Source organism: Phyllostomus hastatus, unplaced genomic scaffold (genome assembly GCF_019186645.2).
Source record: "Phyllostomus hastatus isolate PE091 unplaced genomic scaffold, TTU_PhHast_1.1 phas_contig_16, whole genome shotgun sequence".
Taxonomy (NCBI): Eukaryota; Metazoa; Chordata; class Mammalia; order Chiroptera; family Phyllostomidae; genus Phyllostomus; species Phyllostomus hastatus.
Genome location: NW_025333643.1, coordinates 20532509 through 20555638, shown reverse-complemented (window position 1 = coordinate 20555638; position 23130 = coordinate 20532509). Strand labels below are relative to the sequence as shown.

General features: G+C 37.9%; 1 protein-coding gene and 1 pseudogene across 1 annotated transcript in view; both read right to left on the bottom strand.

The window, feature by feature from the left end:
- The window catches only part of ATXN7 (ataxin 7), a 144420-nt gene that overhangs the window by 119881 nt on the left and 1409 nt on the right, over positions 1–23130 (bottom strand). The window lies entirely within an intron of this gene.
- On the bottom strand, positions 4849–5809 carry LOC123814340 (annotated as a pseudogene).

Below are 23130 nucleotides of genomic sequence, written 5' to 3'. Positions count from 1 at the left end.
CCACATATAATGATTCTGCGATACAATCTTTACATTAACTAATTAATGTAAATGCTTCAATTGCTGTTCATTTAAATATGTTCCAAAAAGTCTCTCTTCTTTGAAGAGTTCTTTTACTTTATTTGGTATACTTTAAGTATACATTGAGATGTCTTATTCATACTCAGTAATCATTTGTAATACCTACTTTGCTGATGGACTTTTCCTGAGGTAATTTTCCTTTTAACTTCGTGGTATCAGCCTTCACAGCAAGCAATAAGGTTAATGCTATAATCAGATATTATATCAGCACATACAACTTTAGTGGCTGTTCAAATATAGCAACACAGAGTATAGAACACCCAAGCTAGAAAAACATAGGTGTGAAAATTAGTGAATCAAACTTTGGATAACAACTTCTTTGAAAAAATTTTTTTTAAATGTTTAAAATAGTTTTTAAAAGTAAAGTTCTTTGTTAAATGCTGAGTAAAAAAAGCCAATCTCAAAAGATCACATCTAGGTAACATTCCCCAAATGACAAAATTACAGAGTTGGACAACAGATGAGTAACTGCCAGGAATTAGGGGCTGTGAGGATAACAGGAATGACTATGACTACAGAGGGGTAGCAAGGGGGAGATTTCTGCAGTGATGGAATAGTTCTGTATCTTGATTACGGTAGTGGTTACTAGAATCTACACAGGATAAAATGACATAAAATTACACACATATTTTCTGCCAATACTGATTTCCTGATTTTGATATTGTACTATACTTAGGTAAGATGTAATCAATGGAAGAAACTAGAGAGTAAGCAGGACCTCTTTGTACTATCTTTGCAACTCCCCACGAATCTACAATTACTTCAAAATAAAAAGTTAAAATTAGCTAAAAGTATATTGTATTATAAACATATTTCACAGAATAATGTAGTCAATTAAATAATGCCCAAACCTTCATAAATAAATTTTCTGACTTCCCATTTTGTATACAGATGAATTACCAATTATCTTGATACAGGCAAGAGAGTGGAAATGGGGTACAGCACAGTAGGTATTGCTGTCACGATGCTTACTGTTCATGACAATGTCAGCCACAGGGACCAAACTAGCAGCCAATATCTGAATGTCTTACAAAGGCAGGTAGCATACAATGTATAAAAATAAAAACATGTATTTATAGACTTCTTATTCTTAAAATCTGTAAGATTTAGCCATTAAAAATAGAGAATGGGACAGCATTCTTTAAACATAACTGAAAAATAAAAAACATATTTTGTGATTTCTATATGCTAATCAAGATTCCACTGAGCATATAATTACATATAATTAGCAAAATATATTAATTAGATCTATATGATTACCAAAAAGGGTTTTGTTTTTTTTAATGTATATATGGCAATAGTTTCTATAATCCATCTCTCTGGGTAAATTAATATAAACTGCTGCAATATGCCAATAATAAGAGAAAAAAAAAACTTCTAGAAGCTGGGAGATACAAATTAAACAAGTCAGTGTAAGTTATTTTCACTAGAGCTTTAGACAGAGATCTTTTTTTAAAATCACTGATTAATATATAAACATTCTGGAACTACCTGTATCTCATACCTAAGCTGCTCAACACTGGTTCTTTGTAACTCAAGGTCTAAAGAGAGGTTGGCAGCACTCATACATACCTTCCTGTTCACTCCTTTCTGCGGTGATGCAATTTGACCTACATTTCTAGTGCCCATTGAAACTTCTTAGGAGGGGAAGAGAAGAGTTTTTCATTAATCTTACCCTCTGATTAACTAAAGCAGCAAATGCTGCTCACGGGGCTGCTACTGGGCATAAGCAAAGGGGGAAAGACGTGCCATAGGAAATTGCATGCGAAATTGCTGTGTTCTCTGATTCTGCAGGCAGACTGCCATGGCTTTACAAGATAGCAGCGAGGAAGAGCTGCCCCACTTCTACACCATAACCTGGCCAGAACACCAAGGACTGCTTTATTTACCAGTACTTCAGGCTACCAGCCTGATGAAAATTAAACTTGAACCATAGACTTGTCTTTGCCATCATTTTTTTAAATAAACTTTTAATTTTAGAGTGGTTTTATGTTTAGAGAGAAGTGAAGATTATTCAGTTCCTATATGCCCTGCATTTGGTTTTCCCTATCATTAACCTCTTACATTAGTAATTGCTACATTTGTCACAGCTAATGAACCAATATTGTCACATTATTATTAACTGAAGTCCATACTTCAAATTTCCTTAGTTTTTGCCTAATGTCTTTTTCCTGTTCCAGGATCCCATCCAGGGTCCCACAGCTGTCAGGTCTCCTTACTCTTCCTCTAGCCTGTGACAGTTTCTCCAGACTATACCTTTTTGATGAGGTTGACAACAGTTTTGAGGAATACTGGTTAGGTATTTTGTAGGAAGTCTCCAACTGTCCAATGGTTTTCTTGTGATTATAATGGAATTATGGGATTTAGGAAGGAAGACCACAGAGGTAGCCATTCTCTTCCCCTCCCCTCCCCTCCCCTCCCCTTCTCTCCCCCCCTTTTCTTTCTAGATACAAAAATTTTCTTTATTAATGTCCCCAACCACATTTTAGGTACAGGAGTTTGGAACTCAAATACTTAGGAGAAAACAAGTTAAGACTGCATTATTCTGGAGACTTCTAGCCAAGATGGAGGCGTAGGTAGACACACTGTGCCTCCTCGCACAAACAAAATAAGGACAACAATTCAGAAACAAAAAACAACAACCAGTATCAACAGAAAATTGAACTGTATGGAAGTCCGACAACCAAAGAGTTAAAGTAGACACATTCATGCAGACTGGTAGGAAGGGCGGAGTCGGGCAGCCTGGACAGAGAGGGCTCATGATGGCAAAGCAGTGGCTGGCTGACTCAGCAAGGTGGCGGACTGTGGAGGGACACGGTGCACAAGGTGACTGGCAGACCAGGCGGTCACACATTCGCACACAGATAAACCAGGCAAAACTGGGGAGTGAGACAGACCCTGCAATCTGGTGTCCCGGCGCAAGGAAAAAAAAGCCTCAAAACACCAATTGAGAACACCTGTGGGTGTTTAGGTGCAGGGAGAAACTCCCAGCCTCACAGAAGAGGTTGTTGGAGAGACCCACAGGGTCCTAGAACATACACAAACCCACCCACATGGGCATCAGCAGCAGAAGGGCCCAATTTGCTTAGGGGAAGTGGGGGAAGTGACTGAAATCCGACAGAGAGTGGAGCAAGGGCCAATGTTCCCTCTGTGACCCCTGTCCCACATACAGCATCACAACCCAGCCACTGGGTTGCCCCACCGGAGTGTACACCTAAGGCTCAGCCCCTCACTATGTAACAGGTGCATCAAGACAAAAAATGGCCCAAATGAAAGAACAGATCAAAGCTCCAGAAAAAAATACAACTAAGTGACAAAGAGACTTACTATCAGATGCACAGTTCAAAACACTGGTGATCAGGATGCTCACAGAATTAGTTGAATTTGGTCGCAAATTAGATGAAAAAATGAAGGCTACGCTAAGTGAAATGAAAGAAAATGCATAGGGAACCAATAGTGATGGGAAGAAAACTGGGATTCAAATCAATGGAGTGGACCAGAAGGAAGAAAGAAACACCCAATCAGAAAAGGATGAAGAAATGAGAATTAAAAAAAAATGAGGAGAGGATTAGGAACCTCCAGGACATCTTTAAACATTCCAACATCCAAATTATAGAGATACCAGAAGGAGAAGAGGAAGAGCAACAAGTGGAAAAGTTACGTGAACAAATAATAAAGAACTTTCCCATTCTGGCAAAAGAAACAGACTTCCAGGAAGTCCAGGAAGCTCAGAGAGTCCCAAAGAAGTTGGACGCAAGGAGAAACACACCAAGGCACATCATAATTACCTTAGCCAAGACTAAAGATAATGAGAGAAACTTAAAAGCAGCAAGAGAAAAGGAGAGAGTTACCTACAAAGGAGTGCCTATATGACTGTCAGCTGATTTCTCAAAAGAAATCTTGCAGGCAAGAAGGGTCTGGAAAGAAGTATTCCAAATCATGAAAGGCAAAGAACTACATCCAAGAATGCTCTATCCAGCAAAGCTTTCATTTAGAATGGAAGGGCAGATAAAGTGCTTCTCAGATAAGGTCAAGTTAAAGGAGTTCATGATTACCAAGCTCGTATTATATGAAATGTTAAAGGGACTTACCTAAGAAAAGAAAGATAAAAAACATGTACAGTAAAATGACAGCAAACTCACAATTATTAACCACCACACCTAAAACAAAAACAAAAGCAAACTAAGTAAACGACTAGAACAGGAACAGAACCACAGAAATGGAGATCACATGGAGGGTTAGCAACAGGAGAGTGGGAGGGGGGAAGTACAGAGAATAAGTAGCATAGATAGTAGGTAGAAAATAGACAGGGGGAGGGCAAGAGTAGTATGGGAAATGTAGAAGCTAAAGAACTTATAAGTATGACACATGGACATGAACTAAACGGGGGGGGGAATGTGGGCGGGTGGGGTGTGCAGGGTGGAGGGGAGTGAAGGGGGGAAAATGGGACTACTGTAATAGCATAATCAATAAAATATATTTTTAAAAAGACTGCATTATTCTGTAACTAATTAGTAACATATTGTAAAGCAAAAGAGCTTGGAAGGAGGAGGAAGGGAAGGGGAGTGAGGGAAGATAAAGAAAAGGAATTAAGTTGATCAAGTGGATTTTTCTTTTTTTCTTTTCCTTTATTTTTAATTCTTGGTAACTATGAAGTCCTTGCAAGAACAACTCGTTTCTGCAGATTATTTTCCAAATGTGTACAAAATGGAACCAAAAAGGAGAATCCCTTAAGAAACTGAAGAGGTGCAACATTAAAAGCTATGACTATCCAGTAGCAAGTGTTCCAGCCTTCAGTTGCCAGCTGCTTCCTCTTCTAGTTACCAGGAGGTAGAGGGGTGAAAACGTCTTCCCAGTAATTGTTTTCATTTATTTTTTTTCTCAGCATCTGGGCGTGCTCAGTTCAGCACCATGAGGAAGTCAGATGTTTTTGCCTGCATATGTATATGAATATAGGCCTTAGAGCACTTGATGTGGTAGTGCAGGTTGTCCTGGAGCATGTGTATCAGGTTGATGGTGTAGTCTCGAGCACTGGTGTTGGTGTAGCGAGGGAACAGCACAAAGGTAATATAGCCAATGTTGTCACCCACAGCAGCATCAGTGTCTTTCAGCTCCAGAGGAGGTTCCCTGTGGCTAAAGAGGACCTGTAAGGTTGTGTGGCTGGCTCTGTGACTTTCTTTGAACTCCTGGATGAAGACCTTTCCAATGACCACATCATTATCCTTAAACACTGTGCTTAAAACTACTGTGACTATGCCCTTTTTAGACTCAACATACATGGTCTCATCATATCTATAATGGATGATGGCCCTGTTCTCACCTTCCTTGCCCTCGTCTTGGAACTGGCAGTATTTCTCACAGATAGAGGCAAAACAATTTCATTTCAACATTCCAACCTAATGCACAATGGAATCCTTGGATGCAGGCAGATTTTGAAGGTCGTATAGCAAAGACACATTGCATCCTGATTCTGGATTTATCAAGTAACTTCCATATACTCTCTTTAGTAACTCATCAGCAGCACATACCTTAAGTTCCTTGTAGAATTTCAAAGAAATACTGACCATCATTTTTTTTTTGTCTCTTAGGATTTGAAATATGATAGAGGACCATCAGAATCTGTAAATGTTACTTCTTCTGCTTCTGGTTTGTTTCCTGCAGCCACATTCTCGAACATGAACATGAGTATCTCCTTGATTACACAGTTGTTCACCTCCAGCAGGATCATGGCTGTGGCTGGCCCCAGAAACCTGAACCTGCCTGCCGAGCGGTTACTGTCCCACCGCTGCTGCCACTGCTTCACCCCACAAGACCAGTCCCTGCCCAGCCCCCAGCTCTAGCCTGCCACTTGTCCTCGATGCTGCCATTTTCATTACATTGCATCAAGATCAGATTTATCGCTATTCATGTTAACTTAATCGTCTGGCTGAAGGACTGTTTGGAAGATTTCTCCACTTTAAATATATTTATTTTTCACTTTCCATACTGTACTCTTTGGAAGGAAGTCACTATGCACAGTCCATTTAAGGAATGGGCAATTACGTTTCACCTCCTTTCAGGGAATTATCACAAAAATCATTTGGAATTCTTCAACATATTAGGCATGTCTATTCTATTTGCTTACTTATTCAATCATTTATTTATATCAGTATAGATTCATCAGTATTTATATCAGTTTGTTTTATATTATTTTATTATATTTACATTATATATTTTATATGTTCACATTTATAGTACTATTTATTTTACTACATATATGTACATTATATATTTTATTTATATTTATATTGTATATTTTATTTATAATTACCTTTTTAAGACTCTTCATTTTGTGGCATGATAAATCATGAAGAAAATACTTAGTTATCAAATTACCATCTAACTGGCACCTTTCAGGTTTGATATGGCCAATAAGTGCTGTATCATAATGAAGTTCTTCCAGAAGAAGTAATTTTTTTCTGTTCTTGGGGAAAGGGAGAGGAAATTACACTTAAATGCAGCATGTTAGATGTCCTACACAATCAGGTTTCTTGCTTTCTCCCCCATTATCTTTAAATGCTATTTACTTTATGTCAACTCTTAATTACATGAGCTAAAGGGGAAAAAAAACAAATATCAGTTAGATCTAGCTTTAAAATACAATACTGATGACTTAACAGTAGCAGCTACACCTTCCAATTTATGGTTTGTATATTTTAATGCACACAGTTTTTCTTCATTGGGACTAAACTGATCAGCCCAACACAAGGGCAGAACCAGGAGCTTCTTGGGCTGCGGGGGTACCTAGTGGAAAGCAAACAGATTTCTGTAGATAACTAAAACTGCACAGAGTAGAGTTTATTTCCTGCAATACGCAAAGGAAATTCCTTCACCTTAGGTCCTTAGATTCCAACCTTTAGTCTGTGTAAATAGGCTATGCCAGTGATTTTCAACCAGTATGCCACAAGAATTTTTAAAACATGCAAATTCCTGACTACTTAGGGGCACTGGCCTCTTTTCCCTTTGACTGTGAAATAAATAATTACAACAGACAACACAACAATAGCCATCTGGTATGAATGAATCAAAATTATAACAATTTTTTGGTCAGATCGGGAAAAAATATATTTTGGGGTGTACCGCAAAATTTTCGTAATCAGTTCATGTGTGCCAAGAGATGAAAAAGGTTGAAAGGCTGGGCTATGCTAATAAAATCTTTAGTGGCCTCAGACTTTTTTAAAAAATAGGAAGTAAGCTGAGCCTAGTATCTGATACTGCTTTTCTGTGTCACCTTTTTATTTTTCACCCAATCTGATGAATATTTATATTCAATAAAAATTTCCTGAGCCTCTAGTATGTACTAGGCAGCACACTATGCCTGGTGCTTCCAATTAATCTAACAGATTAGAAAAAGTTAAGAGCCCTGTTTCTATCTTTCCCTCCTAACAAAGATGCTGAAGTTGATGGAAGATAAGTGAAGCCTTTACAATGCTGAGGACACAAAATGGTCTGGAGAAGCACATGGTTTAATGTCTACCTCTGTAGTTATCTGATAATATCTTAGAAAGAAAAAGGTCATAACTTCCTTATCTGTATAACAGATACAATCAAACATACTTCCAGGGAGAACGCATGGAAAACTTAGTCCAGGCATATATACAATGGTTCTGTAAGAATTAGCTCACATTTTGCATTTCATCATAAACACACATAAATACCCGGACTGCTCTACTAAGGTGTTTGTTTTCCTTTCTTTGTCAATTTTACTATCTTTGTAAACCCTAAAATCATGATCTTTAAAAATGTCAATTCCTATGTCCCAGTCAAGCTGTTTTTTTGATAAACAATGCACATTCATTCAAGCAAGGGACATGAGCCAGAACAGGCAGGAAATATTAACAACAATACAGCTAACATTGTTGGAAAGCTTATTTGGCACCAGGCACTGTGTGGATGTTGCAAAACAAATCTATGAGGTGGATATTTTAATTATCCTTAATTCCCGAATGAGAAACAGGCCAATGAGTTAAAGTAATTTTTGCAAGGTTGCCACTCATCTGGGCTAAGCAATCTACCCTTACCAAAACAAGAACAAACAACAGAATTATACCAAACACCTGAATGTAAACATCCATTCCTTACCTCACATAGGTGATTCCTTTCCAAACACCATTGTGCTGGGTACTGAAATAGAATAAAATAATCAGCTAAAATGCTTCCATTCCTACAGAGACACAAACTGGGAGAAGGTTTTTGGACACTTCTGCTTCCACAATATTTTCAATACATAAGACCCATCAAGGTCTCCAGGCAGCATCTTACAGAAAATAGCAACTCCCTGGCCCAGCCAGCAAGTCTCTCCACTCTCTGGCCCCAGTTCATGCCTCAGGGCATTTGTACTACAGGCTGCTTCAAGAGCCAGCTAACTTCATGTTAGAACTCAGGTTAGACGTCACTTCATCTAAGTGGAGTTAGTCACTCTCACACTCTGAGTTCCTAAAACTGTTTAAGAGATCTCCAGCCTGCTTCTATATTAATGTCAACATTCTCAGCATGTGCATCTCCCCTGCACATTACACATCCCATGACAATCACACAAAGGCCTGGAGAAGAACAATCCCTTTCTGGAATTAAACAGACCAGGATTTAAACCCTGTTATCTATTAACAAAATGTGTGGCCTCAAGCAAGTCATTCAGTTCTGTGAGGAAGAATTGAGATGACACAAATAAAGCACAGTCCTGACACTTACTAAGTGCCATTATCATTATTACTCCGTTATGCAGATAAGAAATTGAGATGCCCAAATGGTCAGATACCAAAGGCCACAAAACTGATGAGTGAGAGGTAGGGGTCAGTGCTTGATACCAGTTCTTTTCCTTTCTTCTACAATTCTTATTGAGCACCATTTAAGCACCACGCCTGGTACTGAGGACACTGCTGTGAAACAGGCAGACACATAACCTATTCACCTGGTGCTTATATTCTGGTAGGGAAGATGGCCATCAAATGTTTACACAGATAAATTGAAAGGTGATCAAAGGAGAAGAGTAGAGTACCTAAATCCATGTTCAGGACTTTAGAGCAAGTAACAAGATCCCTGGGTTTTGTCTGTAAGATCACGGAAGGCTTCTGTGAAGAAGTGGCATTTAAACTGGGACCAGGAGGCAGAAAATGTGTATGGAGATGAGAGTGACAGCTGGCACTCAGCCAAAGGGAATCTCAAGAGAAAGACTGAGGAAACATGGCAAATATGAGGAACTAAAAGGGCAGGGGAGGCTGGAGATGTAAATGGGGCCAGATCAGAGGACCACTGAGGGACATGGTATGGTTCCAGACGTCATCCATTCTTGAAGGAACAGGAAAGCACCATAAGCCTGGCTGTCCTTACTGAAACAGTCAATAATAAAAGGCTCACTCTGACCTCAGCTGGACATGGCAAACGCAACTTTTGATACTATGTGTAATCCATATGAACGAGTCTCTGGTAAAGACAGACCAAATCACTTCTTTTTAGTTACACAGCTCATGTTTCCACTAAAGTGCCCATCACTGATTATTATTATAGTTGAGTGTGCACCTCTATTCACTGCACATAATTTTCTGAAAAACAGAGTAAATATCTTATTTACCTTCCTATCTCTCAAAACCAAATGCTCAATAAAGCTATGGACATCGCTTTTAGAGAGGGAGGAAAGGAGAAATGGATGTGAGAGAGAAACATCAACTGGTTGCCTCCTATATGCACCCAAGCCAAGGAATGAACTCACAACCTAGGTATGTGCCCTGACTAGGTATTGAACCCGCAATCTTTTGGTTACAAGATGACACTCCAACCAAACCACACAAGCCAGGGCCAGACCCGCTTTTAACAGCTAAAAATCTCTTCTTATATTTATATTGGCTGAGTAAGAATTTTCTTGCCAACTCATTCCACCTTAGTTACATAGATCTGAAGAGATAATATTCAAGGACATACACAAAAGTTCCACTTTTCTTTCATAGCTTAACTTTAACAACAAAAACCCATTTCACCAATGTGCGATTAAAACCATAATTTTTATATTTTAGGATAAATCACTTGTGTATAGTTCACATGTATAATTTTTTAAAATCTTGGTTTAATTTTAACCAAGAACAAAATCCTCCAACAGAAGGTCTTTCAGTGCTTTTCCAATTCTCTTGAGAATTTTTCAGATTCTTTCTTTATTTAGCCACTCTGATAAGGGTAGGGTAACTGTTTTGACTACTTATATTAAAAGATAGAACTGAGTCATAATCAATTGTTCACATGCTTCAAGGTTTATTTTTTGGATTTCAGGAAATGAGGATGATGGGATAAAATGATGAAAATGGGATTATGAATATGCTACTAGGGTAGGATAGAAATGTTCTATTTGATCCCTCTTTTATCCCCAGATGAATTTTCCACCATTCTGACCCTGCCCTGTGCCCCAAGGCCTGTCCTCTATGGGTAGCATCACTGGGTTCATGCAGACAGGCCTCCATGTGGGTATGGCCAAAAGAACACACTGGAACTCCTTCAAAGACCAAAAAGGTGGAGGGCAAGTGGGGGAAGGGTGTAGTGCTTCTTATTCCCTCTTTCTTCTGGGTTGCATTTTCAATCAGTGGCTGAATCCCTTCTCCTCTGTGGCTCCAGCTCTCTTGCTGGACTCCAGGAATGAATGCTATTTCTTCTCCTTGCTCTGTTGGACCTAGCACTAACAGCAGTTCTCACTGCTGTTAGTTTCTGGGTGACAGAACCCCATGTTACCCTTAACTCTGTCCCCTCCCCTGAAAGTAAGCTCTTCATTAAAGTCTCCTGAACTTTATGCACTGGACTCTGTTTCCTGCCAGTCCTAAAAATTCAAACCATAGACTTGTAAAACCAACAATCTCCTTTCTTTGCCTGTGAGCAGTTATCACAATGGTTATTCATCTTCCAGAGCAATTCCTTCAGACAAAGCACTGTATGTAAGCTCTTACAATTCTCAGGCAGAAAATGACACCTTTCAGACTGGTCAGCACAAGAGAACACAGGAGGTGTTCCTGAAAGGCACAAGAGAGGGGCTGACAGGTAGGAGTCTGTTCCACATCAAGAAAAAAATGTTTACAAAGAGATACCACTTTCTCCTACTTCTACCTGGGTTTCCTCTCGCTGAGAGCTTGGAATTGAAGTCAGCATTGTATTTTTACCCTGAATACCAGTAAGTTGTATCACTGCCTGGGGAAGTGGCCCTGTGTGTCAACTTGACTTTGCTACTTTCTCAGACCTGAAGATCTGCTTATCACTAGCCAATACACACAGAAAGAGAGCCAACCATCTTATATTACTAGCCACCTGCCCATGATCTTTTCTTCTTTCTCTCTTTCATCCCAGGATAAATCTTTCTTCTGCACTAAGGTGAAAGATAAGCAGGGTAAGAAAATTCTGCTTTGCTTAGCCTTACCTGTCTCTTTAACAGATGAACACTTCTTTTCTGCAGGAGAGGACTGGCATATGCTTATACAATAATCTGCTCTGAGCTCCTTCTTTGGGTTTTTCTTTTACCAAGGTGACTGAATTTAAGGTTAGATGTTAATTGGAAATCACCTGGGAGACTATAAACACTCCATCTTGCTTTCACTTGGTACAAGTAACCTAGATGTTACTATCATTTCTGAATATTAGGGCATTCTTTTGAACAAGGGCAGATTTAAAGAATTCTTCCAGGGAGTTGATAAGAACTGATGTGGCTTATGTCAACAAGCTATTTCAACAAGAACTCAAATGTCTCCCTCTGTACCCAGCAGGCATTCAAAGCTGACAGAGTTGCTAAGATAAAGACACAGGCACATAGATAAACGGCAGTCTGCAGAAAGGGAAAGACAGATCTCTTCTTCCATCCTGATGGGGAAATCCCTTTCTTCAGCTGTACGGCAGCATCAGAGAGAGTCAGTAGGATTAACAAAACTGAGTTCCCACTATATGAGTATTTCTACCACTCTTTACTCTTACTTCTAAGCACTCATTTTAAGGGATGTTATATAGGGGAACTATATAAGGAGCTGGGTGGATCACATCAAATGTTAAAAGTGGTATGTCTGGGAAACAGAAGTATGAGTCACTTTTATTCCTTCTGTGTATTTGTGAAATTTTCCAAATTTTTACAAACACTACATATGATTTTTGCAATCAGGAAAACATTATTAAAAAATGCTGTAAGTATTCAGGAATCTGTTTTCTATAATAACCAATTTATGTAATTCTTGAAACTCAAAATCCAAATTACATTTCTTATTTCTTGTGTATTTTAAGATTGTCAATGTGTAATTATTTTATAAACTATTCTTTAAATTTACAAAACCATTAAAAATGTGAAAAACAAGAATGTTAAATTGGATTTAACATTCAAATTTTTCCCCTGGTATACCTTAACTGAGACAATTTAAACTCTTTAAGGTCAAAACTCACCATTTTCACACTCTGAAGTACTCCCTAACACACATGAAAAGGAACAGAACTGTTTCTCTTTATAAGAACACCACACAGACAATATCATATGAAGTTATATGGCTAAGACGCTACAGATAAAAAACAGACTGGTGTTTCTTCCACTACAAATGCTAGCCAATAAAAACTTTCCAGTCTACAGTTGATTAATACTTGACACCAGATCTATGGAAAAGAAAGCTAATCATTGCTGGCTGTTAGCTAAAGCAACAGACACACTAAGAAACCTGCCTACTACCAGTTCATGACTGCTGTTTAATAAGACAACTAGTTTTTTAGTTTATCACTATTTGTACTTCTAAACAGAAAACTGAAATACTAGCTTTTCTAGGAGCTACCTGTCTCCTAATCTATAATAGGTACATATGTGTTATTCACTGTTTTATAGTACTAAAATATATTAACAGGGAATCTTAGAAATCATAAATATCTTTACTAGCTTCAAGAAGCCAGTAAATTTGAACAAGTGATTCCTTTTAAACTGTCCTAATGTTATAGTAAGTGGTCTCCTTTCTAACTTTGATTTTCAAGTGATTTATAGTTAAAACTATCGGAAAGATAATAAACAACAGGATGGAGAGGGGAGGGGATAGAGAATGGAGTCTTCAATATTTCCTCTTAGAGCATGTAAGAGGAGATATGTGCCAGACCACTAAAAATTCCTTTGTGTTCAATATGTTGAAACTTAAACACATCAATGAATAAAATATATAAAAATAAAAGATCAATGTATCTCGCATGTTTCTCTCCCTCTCTCACTCCTTTCCCCTCTCTTTAAAAGCTATAATATCTGCCCTGGCTGGTGTGGCTCAGTAGATTGAGTGCCAACCTGTGAACCAAAGGGTCTCAGGGTTCAATTCCTGGTCGGAGCACATGCCTGGGTTGAGAGCCAGGTCCCCAAGAGAGGACACACGAGAAGCACCCACACATTGATGTTTCTCTCCCTCTCCTCTCTCCCTTTTCCTGTCTAAAAATCAATAAATAAAATCTTAAAAAAAAGTTCAAAAACACTAAAAAAATAAGACCATGAGACAAACTTGAAATGCAAGAGAGAAAAAAAAGGCAGTTTTTTGACTAGTGTTAAGTCTTAATTGAACATGGTTAGAAGCTGTAGAAATCAGTACCTGAAACAAATTTAAAAAGACACTTCAAAAACTAGTGTTAAAAGTTACGACAGAGTTCTAAAAGCTGGGGAAAAGTGTGAGATCTCTCTACTTACCAAAAGGTTAGGCAAAACAGAACCACCACATCACCATGAGGAGCACATTTATGGTTCAGACTACAATGAAACCTTAAAAGCATGGGGGAAAGGGCCTAACATAAAACATTATTGTTAAGAGAAAACTACCTGAAGACCCTAATTAAATAAAAACGTCTAGTGCTCCTCTCAAAATCTCTGATAATGGACCTTGTGAAGAGCAGAAAACAGAGCAGACCATTTAAAAGGGTCCAGGGGTTGAGAGGACAAGTGACTGCACCACAAGGTGGTAATTACACCATGGGGAAGTAAAAAAGGCCAGACTGAAGGGCTCCAAGAGGTACTTCAAAATGAGCTTATCATTGGTAGAAGAGGTGGGGTAAGTCGGCTCCTCACCATAGGTGTTTGTGGGGAAATAAAAAGATGCTGGGACTCCAAAGTAAAAATAAACAAAAGCGGCTGCTAATGACCAAAGTGACTACTAGACACCTTCCTTATACCTCAATGTTCCCACAGTAATAGAGGCCAAACATACATGTATCCCTCTCCAATTCAGCACAGAACCTTCAGAAACCAGAAAAGGGGCTTTTGCAGTTGGTAAACCACTGTTCTAGAACTGCCCTCGGCAAGGGCATGGATAAAACACTCAGGTTCTCCAGGCAACAGCCCTCTACTGAAGGAGAAATCACTTGCCTTTTCTAAATCATGTGCTCATCTGAAAAATGGGGGGAAATCTGCTCTTCCCTGACTTCAAAAGATTAGAGTATAAAATAAACACGGAATACATGTGAAAATGCTCTGAATAAAATCACACTGGATTTGCACATTTTATCATTTGAAACATCATTTTACTTACCTTATAAAGGATAGATAATGTTGGTTGGTCCTTTAGCCTAGGGGCTGTAAGGTCTAAAATGTCTGAAGTATTGGCAAGGTTACAATGAAAGCAGCCAGACACCAGCAGAAGACAGAAAAACAAATGCAGGGCAGTTTGGAGAAGTTTAGTGCAGGGGCCAATTTATCGTACTGTGTCCTAAGGGGGTCACTATGTGTAAATAATGTTTTTAACAGGGACCCTGTTACCAATAAACAGTTAAATTACAGTCTATATGCTTTTCTTTAAAAAATCAGGGAAATGGGTATGCTTTAGAAAAGAACAACACATAAAAAATAATATATTATTGCACTTACAATGGTAAGCACTGATCAGCAGAAATGGAAATGGATGGTATAGAGAGTCACAAGACTTCTTCTCACACTGGCATTTAAAAACCCTTGGAGGCATGTGGGGTTGGGAGGGCGAAGGGTGAATCAGGGATCATTGAGGTGCTGCAAATGTTAAATGTGATAGATAACGCACAAAGCAACTCTCACATAGCAGCCCACAAGTGTTTGGACAGTGGACATCTGTTGGTTTTACCAGCCCTACATGAACTCCCCTTGCTGGAGAATGACAATTCCCCCAATAAATACTTTCTGGGAGAGGAAATAACCAAGCACCTGTTGAGGGCCAGTCTGGGCCTGAGAGATACTCTCTCAGTAGAGAATGGTGTTAAAAACAGTTAGTTGGAGAGGTTAGTAAATCCAGTGGCCTGAGGTGGCACTGCTACCTGGATCCCTGAAGCTACTCTGGATCTGATCCACTCTGAGGTTTCCTTCCTCAACTCTGTTGTCATTTCTGGGAGCTACACCACATCCTTCCAGTAACCTCCTGTTTTGTTTCAAGTAGCCAGATTTAGTTTCTGCTGCTTACAACCAAAGACCTTTAACTCATTAGCTATTATTTCAAGTCCAGAAAAATCCATTTTCTCAAAGCTTTTGGGAGATAAAATGTAATTTGATTGGCAAGCAATTTAGACTATTAATTTGATGGTAAAAAATGGATGTATCATGGAATAGAATACAAAATTCATGGAAAATATTATATTGGATTTTTTCATTGAGATTCTTTAAACATGTGCTTTCTTCTACTTCTCACTCTCCCTTTCTCATGAAAGTTTTTTCAGCTGTGGTTTTAAAAAGCACTGGTATAGTGATAAGTTCCCCCCAACTTTTAGGATCTGCCCCTAACTAGAAAAAAGATCTAGGACAAATTACTTAACCTCCCTAAGGCTCACTTATCACACCTTTAAAATGGGAATAATAACAGTGCCCACCTCATACAACTATTGTCCCAAGAGATAATACAGGGAAGCACTTAGCACTGCTTCTCACAGTTTATCAGTCAAGGCAAACAAAAAACTGGGTTAATACAACAAAAGCAAGGGACATATTGTTTGCAAAGATGGCCTCAACAATGACCCCCACCCCAACCCCACCCAATTTCCTGTAGGCAAGACCTGTGGTGTGCTGGTCTTATGGCTTGCCATGACCAAGTGAATGTGGCAGAGTATCACTACATGACTTGTCTTTTAAAGATTTTATTTATTTAAGAGAGGGGAAAGGAGGGAGAAAGAAAGAGAGAAACATGGATTGGTTGTCTCTAGCATACCCCACAACTTGGGATCTTGTACGAAACCCAGGCATCTGCCCCAACTGGGAATCAAACTGGCAACCTCTTGGTCTGCAGGCTCGTGCTCAATTCAATGAGCCACACCAGCCAAGGTGATGCTATACAACTTTTTAGTCCAGGCCTCAAAAGGCCTTTGAGCTGTCACCCTCTTGCAATAAGGTGCCTCCAGGTAAAAAAAATCTGTTCCAGGGGCTGAAGATGAGATCAAGAGCAGCTCCGATAAGCTGCCCCAAATAGAGGTCCCTAGACCACCCCTGATCCAAATGGAGTTTTCAAATGACAACAGCCACATTAGAAACCTCAGGCCAGGCAAGACCAGCTAAGAAACTACCCTGCCCTAATTGTGAGCAGATAAATGCTCACTGTTTTAAGCCACAAAGTTTTGGAGAGGGTTGTTGCTACTAGGCAATAGATAACTGACATACTTCATGAATTGTCATATTTCTACATTTTTAAAAATTCCATGCATTTCCCAAAATTTCCTCTGAACAAACTCAAAGCTCGAGGTTATCAAATAACTATTTCATAGCCAAATGTGGTTACACTTCTCTATCTTCATGACCAGGTCAATGATTCCAATTTCTTATAAACACTGAAATATATCTTTGTTAGAACTTGGGGGTATAAGGCAGGAAGTTGAACATGCTCTTAAAGCCAAAAAAACTTACATGAAAAGTTTTCTAAATTTATCATAGTTATACCACAAGAATGCAGATGCAAATATACTCAAATTGAAATTTAAGGTAACCGGCTAAGAGAAGAAAAATAAAACAAAATTGCTATGATTTATTCAAAGACTAGGAATCAAACAGATTCTCCTTTAACAGTTTTGTGCCTGCATTTTCTTCCATATACTTTATTTTTTTTAAGATTTTATTTATTTATTTTTAGAGAAAGGGGGGAGAAAGAAGGAGAGAAACATCAACGTGTAGTTGCCTTTCAAGCACCCCCTTCTGGGGACCTGGCCCGCAACCCAGGCATGTGTCCTGACTGGGAATCGAATGGGCAACCCTTTCATTTGCAGTGTGGTGCTCAATCCACTGAGCCACACCAGCCAGGGCTTCTTCCATATACTTTAAAGATGACCAAAACCCTCTTTTAAATATTCATCAGAAACTATCAAGAGGAAATGCTTATCTAGGTTATCATCCAATCAACAAATATTTATGTAGCACCAACTCCATGCTAGTGAGTTGTGAGCCCCTGAACTTTTTCTTTTTTGAAACTTTTTCTTCTTTTCTTTCTTTTCGATAGTACAGATATGCCAGGGTTAAAGGAGCATGACTGGGTAAAACTAGACCACACACCTGTCCTGGTCAAGGTACCTGGTATGGTTAGAGGGTTTACCCTAGTGAATGTGGCAAATAAGGTTCTACCCTAATGTGAACCTATGACTAGAAGGGAAGTAATACTAGCCAATATTATAATTATCAATACCAATATTATCATTATCATTACTGTTATTATTCTATACCCTACTGCTTCTACCACTTCTTCCTCATTAGTTACTATTTAGTATCTGGCACTCTGTTAAGCACTTGCCCCCTTTAATCTTCGTAACAACGTAGCAAAGTATTACCCACATTTTAGAGATGAGACTGAGGCCTTTACTGGGTAAAGTAACATGAACAGTAAGTGATAGAGCTCATGATTTTAAACACTACTCTATACTGCCTCCACACATATGAATTCATTATGGTTTTATAGGAATTTCAATGGGGGTAAAAATCCTTCCATAGCAAGAATTACAGTTTAACATACTACTTGATCAATGTAAATGTGTGTGTTTTCAGGGAGTTTCTTCTGAAAACTGTTTAGTCCTATGTGGAATGTTTTTTTCTTTTTGGAAGAGTCTGAACAACATTCCTGTCAGTAATACAGAAAACAGTTTTAAAGGTATGAGAAAGTGTATTTCATTTTTTATTCAATACAACACAGACAATGAAGGGAATTAGTCATCTCAAAAAATGAGGGATCAATTAGCCACAAATAGGGGATATTTTCAATTACTATGTTTACTCTTTAATAGCTTTGTATTTTTTCCTGATTATCGAAGAAGCAAATGCTAAATAAGAAAAAAAGAGAAAAACACTTTTTAAAAATGTCACCCACAATCTTATTACCTAGATATAACAAGTACCTATTATTAAGTGTAGTATATTCTTGCAGATACATCACACATTATACATATTCACATGCTATGCTTTTTTCTGAATGTCATTACATACCAATAAATATCAACCTACATCATCCTTTATAAAGCCTGCATAGTATTTCATTGTAGTGATATGCCCTAATTGACTTAAACCCTTTATTAATAGGCATTTAGATTACTTTCCATGTTTTTCTATTATAAAAAAAAAAAAACTTGGGCAGTGAGTAGTCTGGTTCATACATCTATGTACACTTGACCAGCAGTTGGTTTCTTTAAATTTCTTAGATGTTGGCTTGCCATTTTATTTTATGCCTTTATTTTTATGGCCCAAAATGTCATCCAGAAAATGTGTATCATTTTACCTTTTTAAAAAAGGAAACCCTTAAATGTTAAGTATAATAACATATTTTATATTTCTAATATCTAGATAAAATGGCAACTTTTAAAAAAACTGTAACTTATTCCTAAATAGCTAAAATGTTCATTTACGCATCTAATATTACATTAGGTTTTATATTTGGAAGGGGAAAACTCTAAAATACTCAGTAACTTCTAGTGGTTTTATTTTCAGCATAATGTTGTTGTTTCAAAAGTTAAAATTGTAGAACATACTACTGGCAAAACAAGAAAATTAGTAGAGAATGTTAAGGAATGGACATATCAATCAGTTATAGCAATTACCAGGTCACCAAATCTTCATCCTATATAATGGCCATGAGAGAAGGGTCAATGAAGAGAAAAAAGGTGAAACTAAAAGCAGCATCCCTCAGAGCTTCAGTGATGGCTGGATGAAATTACACACAGACATATACATCTACATGCTCTGTACACACCAATCCTGGAGCTAATCTCTGGGGGTTAGAGCATAAGAGGAATCTTTGTGTGCTTTATTTAACCAACATCATGCAGAAAGCGGGTGGGGGAGGCTGAATAAAGATTTCCTTAACATAAAAGTGTCTAGTTAGCAACCTGACGGCCTAGTATCAATTACTTTACCTCCAGGGCTAGGGGAGAATAAAAGGAACTTGAAGCAAGGGGCAGCTCCAAAGGCACTGATTCCCTACAAAGCCATTACACAGGACAGGGTTCAATCTTCAAGTTCTACAGAAAACTGTAAAAGGTGAGAACTTTTTTAGCAATAAATAAAATTTACTGGTCATACAGTATAATATGTGTGTTAAGAAGGCCATACATTATAAGTAACAACTAACCTACTTGAGCTTCATCCTAATGGAGAGATGGAGCATTAGATTATGCATGAAATGCCTGAAGTGGCAAATGGCTCTGTGTGTGTGTGTGTGTGTGTGTGTGTGTGTGTGTAGGGTGGGAATTGCTTGGTGATGCCACAAACCTATAGGACTGATGAGTCCAACATTTTTCTAGGCAAACCACATTCTATGGGTCAAATCCAGCTGCTTGCCCATATATACCATGACCCAAGAAATGGCTTTTACACTTTTAAATGGCTGAAAAAATAAAATATTTCATGGCATATAAAATTTCATGAAATTTAAATGTTAGTGTCCACAATGTTTTACTGGAACACAGCCATGCTCATTCCCTTATGTTTATGACTGCTTTCTAGATACACTAGTGGAGTTGAGTAAGTACAACAGAGACCTGGGCAGCTTGCAAATTTGAAAATATTTACTATCTTGTCCTTTACAGAAAGATTGCTGACCTCTGTTCTGGGCCAATAAATCATGCTGTTTTGAATGAATCACAGCTCCAAACCTGTGTATTCTTGTTGGTTTGGCCCCTGAAATACCCAGAATTTAATTGCCAGCCGAACAGAGAATTCAACCCAAATGTTAAGTGTATGGGACAGGTCTAACAGGTCTTATAAAGAAGGGGTACCCACCCAAGGAAACCAGAAAGATGTAAAAGGCTTTTCCTGAGTTGAAAGTAAGATGGTCCCAGGTTTATATAAGAATGGGTATAATGAAAAGTTTTCTCTTTGAAAGAATGTATTAGCTACCTCCTTCCAAAGGTGAGAATGAAACCATCCTCAAAATGGCGACCACCTTTGAGCATTAATTAGGAGCCTAGAACTGAGCAAAGCCTTTTGTTTTTATTATCTCATTTAATGGTCATCTCTTCAAGACTTAGCAAGGCTGACTGGCTCAAGCTGAACACAACCAGAAAGCTAAGGAAATGGAAGTCAATCCAAGGTTGTCAAAACCCAAGAGTCTAAAGCCGTGTTCATAGTAGCCACTACCCCACTTGAAAACAGAAGCGTGAATGCTCACCACGAACAGACGAAAGGAAAAAGGAAAGACCACAGAAATACTAGAAGCAAGTTACATCTTTATGGCCATGATATTATAAGCATTTTATTTATATATCTCTCACTTTTTACTCACTACCCGAATATAATTCAGTTCTTCCACTGTCCCTATTGAGAAATATTGATACAGGTAGCAGTTGCAAAAGTCTTTTAAAGATATCAGAATTAGACAGCCAAAGTTATAGGTATAAATGCCACTAATGAAATCCCTAGGGTACTGGTGAGGATCCCATAAAGAAGGAAGTGAGCAAACCTCTTTAGAGATAATGGACTAGAAAATACATGTGTGGTTTTTAATTTAGATTTTCCATTTAAATTACAGGTAAAGAGCAAAACTGAAATGGAATCTCACCCAGAGAGAGCTATAAGCTTGTGGGTAGATATTGCTTCTTTCATCCCAGCATCCATGCCCTCAGCTTTGTCAACTGCACCACAATTTCCCTCAATTTCCCCCCAAATGTCCACTATACAAGGACAACAAAATCCTGTCATTTTTGAAAACTTGATTTTTTAAAAATGTTTCAATTTGTTAATATTGTCACCATACTTATTTGAAAATACTGTACATCAGTAAGTACTACAGACCATGTTTATACACGTTAATTCAGATGTTTATTAATGGTTACCCACATCTACCTTCCAAATCCTTCCTGTGGAACAAATGAGGGGCTTGGAGTTTTATATAAGAAAATTCATGCCAGCCTCCTAACATCTCTACTAAGTTAGTTTTACCCAAATAAGAAACTAGAGGGTCAGGCAAGTTAAGTAGCTATAGTAAATGAAAGAACCCAGATTTGAACTTAATCTGTTTTAACTTAGAATCTGTGTTTTTTCCATCATGCTCTGCTGTTCTGTCAAAGCACAAGCACATTTTTGCAGAGTGATTGCCTCCAAGTCAAATTTCAAATTTGCTGGAAAGTAATAAAAGAGTGGAGCTGAATGAAATGTTTGCTCCGGGGGCTGGTAGTCAAGCTCAAGTCTCTGCTGATAGACCATAAATCTTTCTCTTCTAAGTTTTTAACTATAATTTAAAAACAGACACAGTCCACTCAAGATAGCATGTCAAGCCCTTTATGTATGTGGTTTATCAACTAACAGGCAGCGTTTTGCAATGGGAACAAAATGGAAGTGTCTTTCTGAACATCTAAGACCACATGACTAGGCTAAAGAAAACTTTAAAAGGCAAGTATTGAACATGAAAATCTACTTTTCCTACTTTTTCCTCTTAAGTATTATTCAAACTCCCATTTTATTTAATAAAAACATACATATCTTAACTTTTTTTAGGCCCTGGTCCTCTTTTATAACAAAAACTATGGGACTTTTCCCCAGAAAAATATACATACACAAAAAGTGAGAGTAACAAGTAGGGGTTTCAGGATCTCTTGAAGCCTATTAATGAACCCTAGAGGTCCACAGACCTCAGGATAACCCTTGCTCTGAACACATATTATAGAAATGCCTACATCATTTCAAAGAACCAGGGTAAAGACCATTTACCTAGTTCTTTCATCATCCTTTATATTTTCAGAAAGCTAAAATTAAATAAACACTCAAACTTTCTCAAATAGACTCCCATAGTCTCAAAGAAACCAGGAATCTAATGACTTGAGTAAATCACCAAATGTAAGGTCATATAAATCCAAAGTCCAAATCAGTTTGTTTTAGCTTAAAATCTGTTACTTCTTTCTGCTCAGACATTTCTCAAGAAAAGAAAGAAATGTTAGTATGACCTAGTAGAGCTTGAGTCCTTCCTACTTTCACATTCATGAACATGTTTATATTACTGATCACAGCAAAAAGAGACCATTTCTAAAATTTACTAAAACGTGCTATTTCACTATATATGATATAAAGTCCATTAAAATAGTTCTTAAATATTCAACACATAGATCTGTGTCAATGCAATTGGGCGTTACATTATGTGGCTGATAAAGCAGATTTTTAAAAGTTCATAAACGCTCAAGTTTTGATGTTTCCCAACACTTGAGTCAAGAACTTTCAGAAATGTTTATTTTCAGATATATCTCAAACTGTAATGTTTTCCCAATCTCTCTTGGTCAACTATTACTTTAGAACATTTCTAGCACTGTCCAACATGTTGTAAGTTACAGAAGGACCTTACAAAAGCAGCCAGGATTCCATCTATGAATAGAATAACTTATGAAAATTTAATTGCAGGGGGCAGGATACTTGTCTATACACATTAAAGATTATTTTGAATCACTAGACACTGTTTCAAATCAGCATCACGATAAGACTAGTTATCAAGTAACTTAAACAAGAACTTCATTTCACCACTTGACAATTAATTACCTTTTAAACAATAATGATCCTCACCAAAGTGCCACTTGGGATACACAGATAGTCAGTTGATACTTTTGATTTATAATGTGTAGTACTTAAGATTTTAAGTAATTCTTTTG